This window comes from Pipistrellus hanaki (genome assembly GCF_964339955.1).
Source record: "Pipistrellus hanaki genome assembly, chromosome: X".
In the NCBI taxonomy this organism is placed as follows: domain Eukaryota; kingdom Metazoa; phylum Chordata; class Mammalia; order Chiroptera; family Vespertilionidae; genus Pipistrellus; species Pipistrellus hanaki.
The window spans coordinates 11613330-11630893 of NC_140524.1; the positions used below are offsets into that span (position 1 = coordinate 11613330).

General features: G+C 54.1%; 1 protein-coding gene across 4 annotated transcripts in view; it reads right to left on the reverse strand.

Moving 5' to 3' along the window:
- ZNF185 (zinc finger protein 185 with LIM domain) overlaps positions 1–10501 on the reverse strand; it is a 71193-nt gene extending 60692 nt beyond the window's left edge. For all 4 annotated transcript variants that reach the window (XM_084871066.1, XM_084871065.1, XM_084871064.1 and 1 more), the window contains exon 1: positions 10343–10501. The gene's annotated coding sequence lies outside the window, so the exon portion shown is untranslated. The remainder of the gene's footprint in view (positions 1–10342) is intronic.
- Between the last annotated feature and the right edge of the window lie 7063 nt (positions 10502–17564).

The window sequence follows — 17564 nt, forward strand, 5'->3', positions numbered from 1 at the left end:
ACTGGTCCCAGGCCACAATTTCAACACTTCCAGAAGGTGGAGGATGCAGCTGGAATCTGAGCCACAGCCACGCAGTAGCCTTGCTCCCATGCTTCATGGCTGGGAGTGCTCCTTGGAGCAAAATATCGGGGAGCAGGTGGCCCAGGAACCCCTTCAACTGACATCTATACACTTCTCCCAAAGCTTAGCACATGGCCTCGGCAGCTGATTTGCACCTGCTGGAAGGAGGGAACTCTTGGACTTGGGCCAGTCACACACACACAATATCCATATAGCTGCTCATCCTGGTCCAGCCACTACCAATTCCATGCACTGGGCCCCAGAGTCCCCTCCAAGGAGGGCAGCCCACACCCCTGTGGGCTCTATTTCCGCTGTGCGCCTGACATGCAAGATACAAGCCAAGAAGACACAGAAGAGATAAGCTGCTCTGACTGGGGCCCCTGAACCTCCCCACTCACCCCACGGAGAAGGTGGAGAGTGAAGCAAGATGAATGAATACTGGATTGCTGGATTGTTACATCCCCAGCAATCTTTGAAAGCAAACTGGAGACCTCCTGCCTGCCTGGGGCCTTCCAGGCTTATACTTCCCTTGGCCCAGGAACCCTGCCATTCAGAAGGGTCACCTGACCTGAGAGCAAAGACATCTCTGCTCCTCATCTCTAAGTGAGCTCATTTGGCTATGATGCCGTCCCACTCACTAAGCCTTGGTCTTCTCATCTGTAAAGTGGTGCTGAGCTACCAAGCTTGTGGACCTGTTGTCTAGGTCTCTTCCAAGGCACCCCCAAGCCAGAGCATGTGCCACTTCTGAGAATTTGGATGTTTTGCTGCTGGTGTGTGTCCTCACCTCCCACATGGCCTATGTGAGCATACCACTGGTCAGGACAGCCAGTGCACCCTGTGTCTACCTTGATGAAAAATCTTCTGGTTCCTTAGGACTTGCCATATTGCCCTGCTTAGGGGCCTGGCCTGGACCATCAAAGGCTTTCTGTGCCAACTCTGAGCAAGACCTTACACTGAGACTATACCAGCCTCTCCCAGTTCAGAACCAAGTCCAAACACTCCTGAGCAAACCAGGCCACCTCAGACACCAGGTGGGTGCCCCTAGCCAACCTTCCTGGACCTTTATCCCTCTTTTATCCCTCTGATTAGCCTGCAGATGTCTTTTGAGGCAGGCAGGTGGAGATGAGATAGGAACAGGTCCTCTCTGATGCAGATGGCCTCAGAGGCCAATAGGCTTGCTCCCACTGCACCTTCCTCCCTGCTGAGCAGTCTATGAAGGCTGCTCAGCAACCTCCCAGGAAAGGGGCCTCCAGCCCTGATTGGACAGACAGAAGCGAGGAGCCAATGAGGGGGCTCAAGGAGCCACAGTGAGCTCGGTGTCGTCAGTGGAGTCAGAGCTGATGCAGCAGCTAATGCTGGCAGATTAGCAGGAGGGTGGGAGCCCTGGAGACAGAGGGGGGAGTCGCAGACAGTGACGCAAATACTTGGCTGATGCGTGAGGAGACAGAGATGGAGAGAGAAGCAGCAGGAGGAGGGGGCACCCCGCAGCCCACAAGGACGTGCTCTGCAAGACTAAGTTGGAGACTGTTTTCTAAAAAAGCCTCCCTGCTTGACTCCCCAAGCTGTGCACACCTTCTTTTCCAAGCAGGCTTCTGTGTCTTTGCCCTTGCCAAATGTTTTTGAGCTTCAGCCCAGGAGGCATTTCCCAGAGAAGCCTTCAAGTCCCACAGTCCCCTGACTCAGGGACACAGCCCAGTCCCATTATTGGTCACACTACATCTGCATTTCCCACTAGCCTGGAAGGAAAAAATATTCATAGGAGAGAGGGAGTTGTGGAGGTGCAGAGCCCACCTCGGGGAGACTGCAGCAGCCGAGGGCATAGATGTAGATGTGGAGGGCCATCAACATGGTGGCTCTCTCTGGCCCCCTAATGCTAGCCCACTCCAGGATTAAAATGTCCTCTCTGTTTCCTGTGCACAGATAGAAAGGGCTGGCTTCTTCCAGATAACTGGATGCACACTGGGGACAGGGCAAGGTATCTGGAACTGCCAATACAGGCATCCTGGTCCCCCTGAACCCCAGGACCACTGGCCTGGAATCTTTGTGGCAAGGGTTTGTGTGAAAGGAGATAGCAGGCTGAGCGACCCCCCTTCTCTCACCCTGGGTGGCAGGGGAATAGGAGGTATTGGATGTCAGGCAGAGACCTAGCTAAACTTGGAGGGAAGAGGAGCAAACACCTTTAGCTTGCCTCCCAGGAGCATGGAATATCGTTGCAAACCAAGGAGACACACCCAGGGGGCATGGGTGTTGGGGCTTGTCTGAATGTGTGTGTGCTGGGTGCTGGCTACCATGAGGGAGCATGAGTGGGCACATCCTAGGCAGAAGAGCAAGGGGCAGGGCCTCCCCAGAGGTGAGCTGTGACACTCTACACCCAGGGGCCTGAGAGGAAGCCCAACTGCATATGCCCATATGTATCGGCTTTCCAAGGGGCCCCATTCCTGACTGGCAGGGATCCACATAGTTCTGTCTCTTTGAACCAAAGCCAGCTGCTCAGCTCTGGGTGGACCTCTTAGGTATGGGCACGGCATGTGGGGGCCCAGTGGGACAGGGCGAGAGTATGCAGCTCAGAACCCAGCCCATGCAGCCAAGCCTGGTGACCAAACGTGAATGTGGCAAATGACATCTGGAGGAAGCCATCAAGGCCTTGGGCCGCCCAGTGCAGGGGCTGGTTGCTGGACCAACCCCAGATCACATTTTAATGAGCAGTTTCATGGGGCTTTGGGGCGTTGAGCTCTCACAGAAGCAGAGCCCCAGAATAAGGCCTCCTCTGCCATCTCAACAGAAACCTAAGTGCTTCCATCTGGGTCATGAGGGAAGAGGTGAAGTGATAAAAAGTCCCTTGTTGTCCAGCAACTTGTTCCTAAGATGAGTGGACCAGCCAGTTCTGATTGTTCAGCTGGTCACTATCAGGGGTCTTAGAGTAGACAGGTGGCCTAGTGGAAGGAGACTCCTTTCTCCTATGGGGCCTTGGCTCCCTACCATTGCATAAGAGTGTCAATGATTAAATAATGGAAAAACAAAGCCTGCAAGGGGGACCCCAGCTGTCACACCTGTTCCCCTCTGGGTCTCTTCTAAGAGTCTGAGTTGGTCTCTACAATCCAAAGGCTCCAATCTGCCAAAGCCACCGTTCAAGGCTGTGCCCCTCCTCCCCTGTGTGACAGTCTGACTTGCTGGGACCTGCCTTGGTGATGGGGGATTCTCAGCATGGGGGAGACGCCTGACCATTTTCACTGTAAATGTTCCCTTTGCACAAAGAGCCTCCAGTGGCCCCAGCATTTTGGGAAAGGACTCAAAAGAAAAGTCCCATGCCTTAGAGCTACCTTCCAGAATAGACACTCAGGTCCTCTTTGGGTGTGTTTCAATGAAATGCATTTGAGCTTCAAGGTCAAGGTCCTCCCTTGTGCATAAGCGCCCCTGGGAGGCTCCATTCAAGTTCTTTCAGGGAAATGAGCTGTCCTAGGATTGGGGTGGTCTGTGCTACCAAGGAAAGGATGACACTGCGGTAGTCAAAACCCACCTGCTGGAGAACCCCACCTGCCAACCAAGGGGCACAGGTGTCTTCTCTCAGACTGGCCTTCCTTAGCTCCCCCTCTGCAGCCAGTCTGGCACCAAGCCTGAAGGGAGCAGCAGTAACACAAGCTGAGAGGGTGGTGGGGACACTGCTTGTTCAGAAGGCCTCGGAGACAAGCCAGTTGGGCCCATCAACTGCTATTTCATAGGAGGGGCACACTGGTACCATCAGAGATGTGGAGGAACTTGGTCAAGGTTGCGAAGCCACATATCCAGACTGTCTTCCAACTCGGATGCAAAGAAAAGAGCACTAGAAAGGAGTCCAAGTCCTGGTTCTGTCAGAACGAGTCACTAGAAATTTCACAACCCTCTCTGGCTGAAGGTGAAGCCTTTTTCTCAAAGTGCTCCCTGACCCCGGCACCTGGTCCTGGTGGAAAGACATGGGCTTCATGGCAGCTCATTACCAGTGACACAGGATGACATGCAGTGCTGTTTTTAGAGCCTCCATCCCTGTCCTTTCTTCCCTCTGGAACATCCCCTGGAGGTCAAAGGTCCAGCATCATAGGGAGAGCCCAGGCTGAGGGGCAGGGGTCCCATGAAGGATGCCGCAGGAATTACCACAGGCCAGGCTGAGTAACACCTTAATACAAAGATGAACAGTGCCGAGGTCTCAGGCAGGACATGGCATGAAGTGTGAGGGGGCTGGGAATGCTGAAAGTCAGGGAGAGTGGCCTCCACCCTTTCCTCAGGTGCCCTTGCCCCCTTTCCCTCAGTCCTTTCTCAAGGCAGGCACTTGGCAAACTGTTTCAGTTTTGACCCAGGCAGACCTAAGCCAGCACTCAGGCAGCTGACCCAATTCCCCAGGCCAACAGGGTTGGAATGATCAAATGTCTCATTTTATGAAGGTCTCGTGAATGAGGGCATCCCAATTTTTGGTCTCAGCGGCTGGCAAGAGGACAGGTGGCAGCAGGTTGCTTTCCTCCGGAAAAGGTTGGAGTGGGTACTGCTGCTGCTCCAGGGGTTCCTGGGATCCAGAGGGTCTCTGCAGTAGTCTAGTGGAAGGGGACCTTCAGAGGCCTGCCAGAGTGATGACTGAGCAGCTGGGTCTGCAAGACCTGCAGTCTGCTGCTCAGCACGCAGCTCCCAGGGGCCAGTGTGAGGGGCTGAGCAAAGAACCTTGACCTGCCCCTGATGCTCCAGTCCCAGGGGTTCCTGCTTGGAGGCTAACCAATGGGGCGGCAGGAAGGAGATGCACCACATGGAAAAAAGAGCAGGAGGAGACTTGGGTTGCCGAGGGGAAAATATAATATGGAAAAAGAACACATGGGGGGAGTGTTTGTAAATGTGCTTTACAGGTAAATGAGTTCTGCATGAAAGTCTGGAATTTTACCTCCCCCCATCCCACCCCCAGTATCCCAGAATCTAGACTTCTCGGCGTCAGCGCTGGAGGGCCGCTTGGAGGCAGATGTCTGAGGTGGATTAGCTCCCTCCCAAAACAGCGGGGAAGCTTGAGCCCTGAGGGGACAAAGGGAGCCATGGCCACCTGGCCACTGTCACCCTTGAGGAGCTGGGATTCCTCCTGGCTTTCCTGTACCCAGTTTCTAGCTCTGGGCAGGCTGAACACAGTGACTGAGGGGGGTGACTGGGCCATTTCAGACATGTCTTGTCTGCAACGGCCAGTAAAGGGAAGAGCTATCTGAGATATTTCTTTGGATGCCCAGGGCTGGGCAGGATCAACGTGCTGGACACAGCAGGACCCAGGAGCCCTCACCCCAAACAGAACCCCTTGGCAGAGCAACCTATATGAGCTATTCTCATTGTTCTCACAGCCTCCTCCTCCCCTGGTGTACCAGGAGATGGGGCCCTGAGGAACCCTGGAAGCCCACCTATGGGGCCTGGTCTGGCTATGTCCCCCACTCCCAACACCCCAGTTGTCTCTGCAGCCTGGGAACCAAGGCAGTTTTAAGCCTGTTCCAGTGGGACAGAGATGCAATCCCCATCTGCACACAGACAGCCAAGGGAGTTCAAAGGGACTCAATTGTCAAGGAGCCCACCCTTACCCCAACCAACTCTCCCTTTCCAGGAATGTCCCTGTACCCTCACTGCTACCACCCATTCAGCCTTTGCCAGGGCAGGCCCAGTGGCAGGGAAGTCCCCCCACATTTACACCTGACTGCCATTGGCAAAAGCTAATTCCTTTTGTCCCAGTTACAGGTGATCACAAATGAGGCTCAAGAGGAAAAGCAGTGGCAGCCCCCTCTCCCCATCCACAGCATCTCCGACTTCAGCTGACCTTGGGCGGGCCTCCTTTTCCTCCCCCTCCTCCTCCCCCTCCTCCCCCTCCTCCTCCTCCTCCTCCTCCTCCTCCTCCTCCTCCTCCTCCTCCTCCTCTTCCTCCTCCTCCTCTTCCTGGCAGCTCTCTCCTACCCAGCTCCCTCCCGGTGCCCTCCTTTCTCACCTTTCCCTCCACCCAAGTCCCCAAGTCCCCTGAGCTCCACTCTCACTTCTTAACACTGTCCTCATTTTTTGGGATAAAAACATGAAGACCCAGAGAAGAGAAAACATTTGCCCAAGGCCACCTATTCATTTATTCAAAAAGCATTTATGGAAAGTCAGTGCTGGTTGGGTGCTGGTCAGACAGATAGGCAGCTTAGAGAAGCCTTGTGAGGGCACGGCCAGAGTGCTGCATTACTCAAGGAGGTGCCCTAGGCTTGTATGCCCCCGAAATAATGAAAGAGTGAGTAGGAGTAGTGAGGAAGCAACTACTACTAGTTTTTGTTTTGGGGGTTTTGTTTTTGTTTCTGGTGTTTTTTTTTGTTTTGTTTTGTTTTGTTTTGTTTTTGTTTACAGTTTAAACCAGGCACTGCCCTGGTGAGCATTTTCACCAGGGACACCCGTTCTTGTGATTGGAATTCTTGAGCCTCTCTCCATAGCAACCGTTGGCCACATCACGCTCTCTGGGAAACTGACCTAGTCATCAGAAAGTGGCGTTCTGAGCCAACGATCACAGGTACCAGACCAAAGGGGCTGGATGCGTGCCTGAGGTGTGGACACAGATGGAGCCAAGGCCAGGGACCACCTTGCATGACCCACAGCAGCATCAGGACTGCCCATCACTGATCCCAGTGGCCTGGGTGTGGCCACAGAGCTCCACAGCCACCTCATCAGTCACCACCAGCGACCCCAGTTCTCCACTCCCTCTTGAAATGGGAAGTGAGCACACTCCTCATGGGAAAAGCATAGACAATGTTTCTGCAAGTGGCCTTGGTCCCTCTGGGACATGTGCTTAAGCTGCAGATTCCTGTCTCCCCACATCAGAGTTTGAGAATGACACCCACAGAGCCTCCTGTCCTTTCATTTTCCAGTCCCTTCTCCACCCAGGCCTGCCCCTCCCGCTTCCCTTATCCCTGGCCTTCTCACGGGCAAGGGATCAGAAGACACTGGCCAAGTACATCCGTGTGTGTATGTGAGATACGATAACCTAGCTCTAGTCTTAATCCTCAAATGAGTCTTGATTGAGTTTCTCTCTGTGCCTCAGTTTCCCTTTGGAAAAAATGACACTAGCTCTGCCCACCTCTTGACCCATCCACCCATAGCCATTCCTCATTGGATGGTTAGTGTCACACAAGTGCCTCCATGTCAATTTTTCCCTTCCTGAAGAAAACCACCGGGAATGTTAACAGTGGGGAATCCAGATAAGACTCCAAGGGAGTTCTTTGTACCACGCCTACAACTTTGCTGTGATTTTGAATTGATCCAAGACAAACAGTTAAAAATAAAAACAGTGAAAATTTAAAAAGAAAGTGAATCCGATTTTAATAGGCATCCAGAAATTACCTAAGTTTTCTGTGGCAAATCATTTAACTGTGAGTTTGATAACACATGCATCACCGGCACAGACAAGCAGTGATTTTTAAACAACCATTTTCCTCAGGTGGAGAGCCTACATTCCTCCCAACCTGCCCCAACCTCACCCCTGGCCACCACAGCTCCTAGAGGACCACACTGTGGTCCTGGCTCACAGGATGTTCTTGACAGCACTGCCTCTGTGCCGGGTGCCAGCTGCTTGCTGCTATATAGCAGGTGCTCCTGGCTTCAGCCTCCCTTCCTTACAGGTGACAAAATCCAGGCCTCCAAAGGCTGAGTGATAGGCTCAGGTTTGCACAACTAGATGGTGGCTGAGCTGGGGTTTGAACCCAGCCTGACCTCCCAGCCGCTCTCTTACCCTGAGGCTGTAAAGGTGCCGCGGCCCTCTCCCACCATTCACTTCCCTGTTGCACTTCAGGAGCCTCCTGCCAGCTCTCTGACCCTTGGAAGCAATTATGCCAACCTCTCTTAAGCATCACTCTCAGGTGTGTGGGCTCCCTGGGGGTGCTGTCCTTATCCTGGCATCAGCAGGCACAGTGGAAATGCATTCAGAGTCCCACAGGCCCAGGGCACCACGTGAGCTGCAGCTCTCCTCTTCCTGTCCCATGGTCCTGTCCCATGCCATGAGGGCCTGGCAATGCGGGCAGCCTCAGGGCTCGGCTCCGAAAGCAAGCTGGTATTGCACATGAGCTAGCACCCTGTGGGCTGTGGCTTGAAGCAATTTCCAGACCAAAGAGATAAGTCACCCATGGAGGCTGAGTGGGGACGGGAGGAGGGCTCCCAGCATGGAGCCAGATTGGGGATTTCCCTCGGCATGCGACTGAGGACAGTTCAAGGACCGGGTGACAATGCTTAGGGTGGCCAGGTCCCAGGCTCACTGCTGAAGGCCCAGAGTCTTTTCCCTGCCACATCTCAGGAGGCCACGGGGACACTACAGAGAAATGCAGGGGCGCAAGGCAGGCTGAGGGAGGCTGAGGCAAAGCGTTGGCTGCCCCTGGGGTCACTGCCCTCAAGTTAAGGAGGAACTGGGGTACACAGTGCAGGTGGGAGCTCCTTACTGAGTGGCCTCTCTGTCTCCCTAACTGGACTGCCATTCACAATTTCTTTCCAGGTTCCCTCTGCTCAGCTCTGGGTGGAACAGACAGAAGCTTAAGGAAAAAAACTGGGTTTGTTCTTTTGGTCACAAGGAGGAGGTCAGACTCAAGCAGCCCCAAAGGATGTGAGGACCTTGACATAGTAGCTGCTGAGCTCCTTCTCCTACTTTCAAGCCCTCCTTTGCTAGGAAGCCTTCCCTGATCCTCACAGTCAGCGCTGCTCCCTTGCTCCTGGAACTCACGGCCCCTTGTGCTTATGCCGCAGCATCCAATGTGGTCATTGGCCATCTCTGTAGCTGACTTGTGAGTTTCCCAAGGGTTGAAATGAGAAGATCTGGAGCAGCTGCCGTGTGCCTGACCCTGGGCTGGGTGTCTTTCCATAAGCTCACTGCAGTTGAGTATGGAACCCCCAGCCAGGCCAGGGCTTCTGAAGGCCATATCAGGAAGGCACAAGGGCTGGGGCTGGGAATTGATGAAAGGAGGGGGTAGAGCAAGTGACACCTCACCTCAGAAAGAGGTATCATCTGCTTCTTTCCACACTGGAGTGGCCCAGAGGTGATGAGGTAAACATCTGGCCCAAGGTCTGTGCATGTATCCTGGCCACTTGCTTCTAAGTGGCAAGCGAGGCCTCTGAGCTGACCCTGATTTTTCAGATGAGGCAGTGGAGGCCCCAGAGAGGTAGGACCCTCCCTCCCCAATCTTCCTCCACAGCTTTATGTGAGCTGGTGAGGAGGAAGTGGGAATCCAGAGCCCCTCCCCACTGTTCAAGCCTATCAGCCTATGGGACACTGCTCCCTGTCCCCAGCCAAATATCAAAATCAGAAATCCAATGAACCGTGAAACCAAGGCAAGACTGGGTCTGGGTGCCAGGGGCCTCGACCACTTCTGGGTGGGGTGTGAGGGCTCTTCTCTGGGGTTCACAGACTGTGGCCCTGACATGAGGCTGCACAACCTTCCACAGTGTCAAGGCTGAGTAAGAACAGTTTCTACTGAACTTTGGCTCCCCCATAGCTCAGACACACCCACCTCTGACTGCATCTGAGTCCCCAGCAGCCCTGGGTGGCAGGTGATCTGGCCAGTCACCCCCTTAGACTGACGGAGCGGCCCAGATGCCCCCAGTTTGGAAGTAGCAGGGAAGATGGACAGAGGGAGAAGCTGAGCTTTCAGTCTCTTTTTTTTGAGTTGAGATATCACTCTGTCTTTCCAAAGAGGACAGACTCTTGGCTCCCCCTGCCCCCATCAAAACAATCCAGCCACAGAGTCACGCTGGCTGCAGATCCCGTTGATAACACCCAGTGACACCTGATTCGGTGCCTTCTGTCTGAGCAGCTGCCTTCCCCATGGCCCTCCAGGAATCTACCAGGGGCTCACAAGCAACCTGCGAGGCCCCTACTCTGGGTCTCAGTTTTCTCATCTATAAAATGGACACAGGGTGAACTAGTCAATCTGAGACTCTCTGATTCTTAGGCCTGCAATTAATTCTCAGAGCACCCTGGCCCCAGGCCACTCACCAACAATCAAACCCTCTTACAGAAAGAGCGAGAGGGCAGAGAAATCCAGCCAGCCTTCTTTGCCTCTCTCAGTCTCTTTGCTCACAGTGAAAAGCAGAAAACCAGGTGCACTGCCTCCCCAGCGGAAGCCCAGGGGGGGGGGGGGGGGGAATGCTTGGAGCTCGTGAAGATTATGGATAGGGAAACTGAAGCCCAGAGTTGTCCCTGTCACCATCCTTGCTGTCACTAGTCTGGGCAGGGGCCCAGTGCCCCCTGCTGCCTTTCTGCCGGGCTGCCCCGACGGCGACTCGACAGCCCTACCTGGCACAGGTGCCCAGCTCGCGTGGCGGGCGGAGGGTCTGGTGGAGGCGGGGTGCGGGTTCCCTCGGCTGGGCCAGGCGGCGAGCGCGGGGCGCGGGGCGCTGAGCGCAGGGCGCGGAGCGCGGCGGGGAGCGCGCAGGGCGACGAGGAGACACGGACTGGGCTCCGCCCGCAGGAGAACAAACAGGTTTTCTCTGGCGCCCGGAGCCTCGCCCCTCGCCCCTCCCCTCGTCCGGCCCCCTTCCTCTGCCCTCTCCTGGGGTAGGTAGATGGGCCTGGCACATTCCGCACATTCTCCTGCCAGTGTCCTGGCCCGCCCGCCCCTTCCCGGACCCGCCCCGCGGGGCTGCAGGAGAAATCAAGGCCGGGGCTCCCCACACGGAGCCCAGGGCGAGCTCCAGAAGGCTTTGCCCCTGTGGAAAACTTCCAGGCAAATTCCTCCAGGCTCCCGGCCCCCCGGACTGGGAGGCCTCCGCCACGTGAAGGGCCCCGGCTGCCTAGTTGCGCCCCTGCCCGCGTCTGATGTGATCTGGCCCCAGTTTGAGGCCAATGACTTCCACAGATGCTGCGGGTTAATTCTGTCGAGAACTACTGTTCCTAGATCCATTTTACAGATGGAGATCCCAGACAGGGGCGGGGAGAGGGGCAGGGGCGGGGGGGAACAGTGGCTGGCGGCTGAGATCATGCAGGAAGTCCCAGAGGCTGGGAAGAAGAAAGTGAGGCCACACTGGCGGAGTGATCCTGGAAGGCCATCCTGGGGGGGACGTGGAGCTCCCAAGGCACAGCAGCAGGGAGCACCCCGTCAGCAAGCAGGGCCAAGGTCCAAGGCATAGGCTGTGCAGGGAGACACATTAAAACACCGAGGGCAAGTGCAGTTTGATCAGTGTCATCCATTCGTGCTTTTTGAGCACGTGTATCATTCAGTCAAGCTTACTGAGTACTTGCTATGTGCAAGGTACTGGGCATAGGGTGGGGTTGTGGTGGTGGGGGGAGCTAAGATGGAGGGAGCATCAAAAGAAGCTCCTAACCATACCACTAGGGAGGTGGGGGAGGTTTTCAAGGCAAGGGATAGTTAAGCCAGTCTAAGAGACGGTAGAGTTGGTCAAGAGTTGCCCTATCAGAATGACAGAATTGCAAGGATGGACCAACAGGTTCTCCTTCATCCAGCCCTAACAAGTCTATATCTCTCTGAGATATATTGGCCCTCCAATCCATGCATTTCTTTCCAAGCCCACTGCCACCATCCTCACTGGTCTCTCTGCCTCTGATCTAACCTTCCTTCCTATATAGTCTCCACACAGAAGTCTCTGTAACAGTTACACGTTGCTCCACATTTGCAACTGTTTGATGGCTTCCCATCATTCTCAAGATAAAAGTCAAACTCTTTCAGGGGCCCAAGGTGTCTGCTACACCAACCTCTATGCAGGCACAGCCACTCCCCCTCTCCCCCCCTGGATTCATTACATTCCAACCATGCTGGCCTCCTTCTGCTTTGTAATGCATCACAAGTCCCATCTCTGTGGGGCATTTGTTCCTGGCGCTCAGACTCCCTTTATGTCTTTTGTCCACTTGTCTGACTAGTGAACTCAGTCATTGCACAAAACTTATTTCAAGTGTCCATAATCCTTCCCTGACTGCACAGGCTACTCAGTCAAGTTGATCACTTCCTTCTGTGTGCTCCCCTAGTTTCCTCTGATAGCATCCATTTAGCATATTGGCCACCATCCTTTCTTGTTCTGGATGGTGAAGTCTGGGCAGGCAGGGCCCTGTCTGAGTCATCACTGGGGTATGGAGACCAGCACAGGGTGTCAGAGAGAATTTACAGAAGACTGAGGGGTGTTGACATTCTGGAAACTGCCTTCATTCTTCTCTTCCTGGAGGAGGTGGCCCTGTGTCTGTGTGAATATATGTGGGGTGTAAAGGGGTTGTATATACACTGAGTGGCCAGATTATTATGATCTCTGAATGCATAATAATCTGGCCACTCAGTGTATATCCTATATAATAAAAGGCTAATATGCAAATTGTCCCCTTGACCAGGAGTTCAACCAGCAGGCAGGCCAGCCAACCACCCATGTGCCCTCCCTCTGGCCAGGCTGGATAGACCCCCACCCATGCACAAATTCGTGCACTGGGCCTTTAATATATATAAAACCTAATAATAGACAAACATGTAATTGACCATACCTCCGCTATGCCCACAGCCAATGAGGAGTGTGTATGCAAATTAACCAAACAAAGATGACAGGTTAATTTGCATATGCAGGCATGGAGCAGCCTGGCGATGCCTACTATGAGGGGGAGGGAGGGGAGTAGAGGGAGCTACAGGAATGGGAAAGTTGCTGGCTCCTGAGCAGCCAGGAGCAAAACCAGGAGAAAGAAAGCCTATTCTTGCACGGATATCATGCACTGGGGGGTATGTCCCTCAGCTCAGCCTGCATCCTCTCCAATGTGGGACCCTTTATGAATGCCCGACTGTCCACTAGGATCAGGCCTAAATGGGCAGTTGGACATGCCTCTCACAATCCAGGACTGCTGGCTCCCAACCACTAGCCTGTCTGCCTGCCTGATTGCCCCTAACCACTTCTGCCTGCCAGCCTGATCACCCCCTAACCACTCTCCTGTCAGCCTGATCGCCCCTAACTGTCCTCCCCTGTTGGCCTGGGTTTCCCCCAACTGTCCTCTCCTGCAGGCCTGGGTCCCCCTGACCTGTCCACCCCTGCAGGCCTATTCCCCACCAACTGCCCTCCCCTGCAGGCTTGGTCCCCCACAACTGCCCTCCCCTGCAGGCCTGGGTCTTCCCAACTGTCCTCTCCTGCTGGCTCGATCGCCCCCAACTGCCCTGCCCTTCAGGCTATCTTGTTGTGGCCATCTTGTGTCCACATGGGGGCAGCCATCTTTGACCACATGGGGGTGGCCATCTTGTGTGTTGGAGTGATGGTCAATTTGCATATTTCTCTTTTATTAGATAGGATTCACTGAGTGGTCAGATCATAAAAATCTGACCAGTCAGTGTAAAGTCACTTCGGTTCATCTCTGTCTCTGGCCAACAATCATTTTTAAAAAATATTTTTTATTGATTTTTTACAGAGAGGAAGGGAGAGAGATAGAGAGTTAGAAACATCAATGAGAGAGAAACATCGATCAGCTGCCTCCTGTACACTCCCCACTGGGTATGTGCCTGCAGCCAAGGTACATGCCCTTGACCAGAATTGAACCTGGGACCCTTCAGTCCAAAGGCCGATGCTCTATCCACTGAGCCAAATTGGTTAAGACCAACAACCATTTTTATGCTTCCAGTCTGGTGGCCAACATCTATCACCTTCCTGCCCTACTCCCGCATTGAGCTGCTGGTGGCTATGGATGTATCTGGCTTGGCATCCTAGCTCCTAAACATGAGACGTAGAGTGTGTCACATCCCCTTCAAGAGACCCTATCTTGAAGAGATAGAATGTAAAGGACATGGTGATGGATTTGATGTAGGGGTGAGGAAGAGGGTGTCCTTCCTTCTCAATGCCACCACTGGGAATGGGCAAGTTCACTCTAGAGCCCTATGTCTGGGTGGGCCAGCTAGAGAGCACAATCAAGAGTGGTGTCCCAAGCCACCAATGGCCAGTTAGTGAGGGGAGAGCATCAGATGGGTTTCCCTAGGGCCTCAAGCTCTTCCCATGTCCCAGGTGATTCAGCCTCGCCCAGGCCAGATCCACCACTATAGTGTCAGCCAAAGGGACCAGCCTTTCCTCAACTCCTCCCTCCCTGCTAGTCTGCCAGGCCCTGCAGCTGATCTCACTTGCAAACGGGTTTGACTTGAACAGTCACTGCCCTACCCTATCCTGCCCTGCCCTGCCCACTTGTTCACTGCTCCAGTAGAATGCCCCCACCCCTGCTAGAGCCACCCCTAGCCACCTCATCCAAGCTTCAGGATCCCTGCCAACTTTATCAGCCTCCTCCTTGACTCCTTGCCCTCAGGCACCTGAATCCAGACACACCAACTGCTCTCATACCACCAGGCCCCTACATAAGATGTTCAGTTGTGGTGACCTCCTAACCATCCTCAGTCGCAACATTTGCTCCTTCATAAATTCTCCTTGGCCTAGAATTTGAGGGCCAAGACCCTGGTGGTTGATGGCTGCTCCAAGTCTAGGCTCTAGCTACACTTGCCTGGCTTGAACTTGGCCCCATTCTTGTCTACTCTCAGCTTCTTTTGTGTCTTGGCCCCTATCTTCAGCTTTAAGGCTGGCCAGGCTCTGGCAGAATCCTCCTGAAGCCCGAATCTCAGGCAGTCTCCCCAATGACATGAAGGCTCCTAGGTGGTGCTCCTAAGTAGGGTGGGGTTAAGGGTGGGGTAAGCTTGACTGCCTGTGTAGGGAAGAGGTCTAGAAAGTTGAGGCAGGAGTGGAGAGGTCCCCTATGCCAAGTGAGGCCATAGCCCATGAGCAAACAATGGAAATAGATTCTCTGGAAAGCCAGGTTGAAGCAAGCAGATGAGTACAGGGATAGGTGGCTGTTTAGAAAGAATTTGCCAGCAATGCTCACAAGATCCAGGAAGGCCCCTCTGATCTCCAGGGCTGGGAATGACACTCAGGCATGCTAGTCTAGCTTAAGATTTCCCAGGCTAGGGAGCGGGATGATGGATGGGGTACTGAAAGCTGTCAGGCCTCAACGCCAACCCAGGCAGTCTCCCCACACCAGAAGGCACTAGAGACAAACAACTAACCCAAACTCTGCCACTGTGTAATTTGAGAAACAAGTCCAGAGAGGGATGGCATCAAACTGGGGTCACATAGGCAGCCTGAGGCATAGCTGGGACTAAAACCAGGGCTCCACTTGTTCTGAATGGAGCCCCAACCCAGTCTGGGTGCTCAGGTTCATGTGTAGGAAGGGCTGGGCTCCTGTTTGCACCCTAATCCCCTCCTTCCCTCCCTTCCAGGGCCCGCCCTGCCGCCTCATCCTTCTAAGCTCTTCAACCAGTTTCCACTTGCTGGGTGACTTCACAGGCTCCAAGTAGAGTGGGTCCCCCGGGGTGGGGGTGGGGAGCAAGGGTCCCCAAGTGTGGCTGCACCACAATGGCCCCTAGAGACCTGAACCTGCAGGGTCAGCACATTGAGTGAGACCCTGCCTGCCTGGTCTTGCATTTGGAGCCCCTCTGCCCCACCATCAGCCTGCATTTCTGGCTAAGGGACTGGTCCCCCTCCCTGGCATTCACACATATTCTCAGTCACCAAATGCCCCCTTTGGGCCTCCTTCCTCCAACGCACTACCACCCCCAGTCTTGGCTTGGAATAACTCCCAGTCTGGTGCAGAAGGCAGACCAGTTCAGCTCCAAGGACACGGATTCATGCTCTGTGGACAGTGGCTCCACTGGGAGCAGGGAGGTCAAGCAAGCAGGCCTCCCTGGCCACTGGGACATCTCCCACCCCTGCATCCTGAACTTCCCGCTGCCTTTTGAATCTACTACTTTGAATAAGCCCAGGAACTGCTCCACCATCAGTCTTGGCCTTTGTGACCTGATGCCCCAGAATGCAGACTGCTTTTTGTCTTTGGCTGTGAAGCAGCCCCAGTCCAGGCCTCTAGAGGACGAATGCGCAAGCCGAGCCAAAGCCCCGCTGGCAGATAATCCCCACATGCCCTGAAGAATGGCTTTTTGCTGCTTTAAGAATCATCCACAGATCGGAAAAAGAATGTTCTAATTGGAAAACCTCCCCGCCATGGTTTTCCGGAGTTTTAGTACAGTTGGCCGGCACGGAGGCTCCTGGGATAAGGAGGAAGGGAAGTCATGAGGAGGAGACAGTAGGCTCCCTGCCCAGCGCCCCCTCATCCCTGGAGCTGAGCCACTCCCACCAAGGGGCCATGCTGAGGGTCTAGTCTGTCAGCAGCCTGGGGAATCAGCTGGCCTTGCTGGGAGCCATGTCCCTGAGCCTGGCCCAAGCTCCACCCCCAGAGGGGGCCCAGCCTGTCTCAGAAGCAGCCTGGGCTCCAGGCCCCTCTGATGCCCACTAGGTATTGTGAGCCCAGGTCCAGAAGAGAAAAGGTGCAGAAGCCACCACCTGTTGAAGAAACAGGAAGCCCGAGTCAGTATTGGGGTTTGTGTAGTGCCCCCAGAACTGACTGGAGCCCTGGATTGGAAGACCTGGCAGGGGGATGCAGTATGCATGGGAAAATGGACTTCTGAACGTTAGATCTGTCTGGAGAGGGAGGGAGTTTTTACTTAGGGGCCCTGCTAAGCCTAGCTTGGCAAAACCGCTGGCTGGGGAAGCCGAGGCCACAGAAACCTGATGGTCTGTCCAACTCCAAGAGTTGCTGATTTGTTCCTTATGGTTAAGCATTGCCCTTGCACTTGGGGAAATCCCCACCTGGGGAGGGGAAATGCAGTGGATCCCTGAAACCCCTTCACACAGGAGAGCCAAGTTACTGTGATTTACCTCTTATAGGATGTAAGCTTCTCTGTTGGTCTTTTCTGGAAACCTCCCTTCCAGGGTGCTCAGCGGCCTTGATTTCCTCCAGCCTTTGAGAGAGTAGAGGGGAGAAGTGTTTGGAGGTTGCCTCCTTGCCCATCTAAGCTGGACAAGGGGCTGCTGGCCAAAGTCGCCCCTTAGTCGAAATTCAAATCTTCTCAGCATAGATGGAAGGACTGGCTCTCATCACCTGGCCCCTATCCATCCCTCTTGGCCCCAGTAACCTCTTTTGGGGACTATGAACTCAACCAAATAGCTCTATGATCTCTGGCATTGTGCTCTCCTCCCTTTCCTCTCCTCTCCATCTGCCCTGTTGTCACCTTGAGGACCACAGCTCCCTAACCAGCACATATCTCTAGAGCTCTACTTGCCATTATAGTTGCCAACTGGCCACATGTGACTATTTAAATTTAAATTAACTACAACTAAATAAAATGGAAAATTCAGTGGCTCAGTCACAACAGTCCAGTTTTAAGTGTTCAATTGTCCCCGTGTGGCACAGCACAGATAGAGAGCGTTTCCATAATCACAGAAAGTTCTGGAGGACAGAGGCACTCTAGCTGCTTCACTTCTTCCTTAATTGAAGCTGGACACCCTCCACTAAGCAAGGTACCCCTTCAGCCTCCCCCGGGGAGAGTCTTCCTTTCCCCATATCCCACCTACCTTGGATAGACTAATCTGCCCTTGGATGAAAATCTCATCTTCCATGATGCTCAGGCTAACTGACTAACATATCAAAAATCAGGTAAATCTTCACACATTCTTCC